This window comes from Chrysochloris asiatica, unplaced genomic scaffold (assembly GCF_000296735.1).
Source record: "Chrysochloris asiatica unplaced genomic scaffold, ChrAsi1.0 scaffold00167, whole genome shotgun sequence".
NCBI classification, from domain to species: domain Eukaryota; kingdom Metazoa; phylum Chordata; class Mammalia; order Afrosoricida; family Chrysochloridae; genus Chrysochloris; species Chrysochloris asiatica.
The window spans coordinates 5,606,533-5,608,598 of NW_006408685.1; the positions used below are offsets into that span (position 1 = coordinate 5,606,533).

The 2,066-nt window shown below is 39.5% G+C and overlaps 1 pseudogene; it reads right to left on the reverse strand.

Moving 5' to 3' along the window:
* The window catches only part of LOC102831795, a 77,129-nt pseudogene that overhangs the window by 67,414 nt on the left and 7,649 nt on the right, over positions 1-2,066 (reverse strand).

Genomic DNA, 2,066 nt, shown 5'->3' on the forward strand with positions numbered 1-2,066 from the left:
CCTCTTGGTCTAGGTACAGATTCCTCATGAGCACAATCAAGTGCTCCAGAATACTCATACTCTTTCTAGCATTATTCTCATTCAAACTGCTACTCTCAAAAACTCACATTTTATTTGTATTTTGTTCTACATTTGAAAACTATGGAGTCAAATTAAAACCCAGGGTAGATCCAGAAATGCCTTAGTATACTGTCATGGCCACAAAGTGGTCAGAAATAGGATCCCTAGTTAAAGACCATCATCATTAATAACATGAACCCCCAAATAGTAATTAACTGCTAACATTTGCTACTTCACAGAAATAAAGAGTTGTGTTTTTTAATGCTTCTTACCCATAAATCTAGTCTCAGATAGCTTCAACGAACTTGTTTTTTTTGTTGTTGTTGTTTGTTTGTTTGTTTATTTGCAACATAATCCTGGCTGAGCCTTTTCATCATATCACCATGGCCCTTCCCTTCCATCTCCTGTTGAACTATGCTGTAATTCTCCTTAACATATTTGTCAAATGGTCTTGCATGAGGCTCAATGGGGGTTCCATCTTTACAAGTTAATGGCAGCTCAACAGATTGCCTTTGCATATAGCACAAATAAAGCGTTCAGTGTTCAATGATTTGGTATAGCAGCCAATCCTGGATTTGCATTGAGTATACTCATAATGAATCCTATAGTTAATCTTATAGTTATGGCAACGAGTGACCCTTGGCAGCTCTGGGTGACCATATTGGATTTCTTGGCACAATACCACCACATGTCACCATGAGAATTTCGGACACCATCAGGTAGCCAGGAGGCTTCGTGGCATATTTCATGGACCAAGGTATCCCGGAGTGGGTCTTCAGAGTCACAGACTTTTACAGAAATCTGGATCTTGGCATATTGCTTCTTTGGGTGCTTTGTCTCGCCAGTTGTGCATAAACCAGCAGTTCTAAGCATCTGTTTATTCCAGCCAATATCTATTTTCTCTGGCATCTTTTAATCAAAGACAGAGCTGTTAAAAAGCTTGTAGATTTTCTGAACCAGTTCATCCTTATTTTGCTTGAAATTCTTTCCAGAATACTGCTTTGACTTCTCAAGGTCAAGCAAAAAAACATCCAGGTACTTTGCACACAGCTTTCCTGGTCTGGTGTTTCTTAGATTTTTTGGAGCTGCGCTTCCTCTTTGAAGGTTCACACTTTTTGCGTCCTGCAGCAACAGGTGTCCAGAGATATGTTTGGTTTCATTTTTCCTTTTCTTTGGTTGGTCTACCACAGATTTTGGTTCTTCATCTGTTGACAACTTTCCAGCCACATTTGGTAGTTGGCAACGATTTTCACCAATATTTTGCTCACCATCATCATTGCGTTCAGAGACAGCCATTTCACTCAGCTGTTTTTCAATTAAGGAGCTTGGCCCTTATCACACAAATTCCCTTCTTTTAGCACTGAGCCATGCAAACAATTGTCAGCATGCTTATCATCTTTGTTACTTGTTTCACACAGCTTAGTTTTCTTATTTTCAGGGAAGCATTCAGCATGCAATCACCATGCAGCTAGCATGTCTCTTCTTTCTCTTTCTCATTCTGGTCACCATGGTCTCACATTCTTCATTGTCATTTGAGTCATATGTAAGATTGCAATGGTTCTCATACTGTATATGTGATCCACTAGCCTCTTCTTCTTTGGACATTTCTATGTCTCCTTCTGCTGCATTCAACTTCTGTACCTCTTTTCCCTCCTTCCACGTTTTCCTCATCAGTGTTCTAAGTAACTGAGAGACTGTGCAACTTAGAAAGACGCCAGACACCGGACCTTTTATAGAGCTTGAGAAACAACAGGAAGTCCTTCCATCTTCTCTTGATGCTTTCTGTATCATTCCAAAATTTGCCCAGAGAATCTTTTAATAACGAAATCGGAGGCTAGAATTTTTTCTCAGTTCTCCCAGCTTGAGAAATGCTGAGCGTGTTCTTCCTTTTTGTTTTTCTGATTCCAGATCTTTGCACAATTTGTATTATAACAAATTGGCTTTATCTTCTCAAGCTGATCTTCGAAATTTTCTGCTCAGCTCTTGTTGTTGTTGTCAGGTGCCAT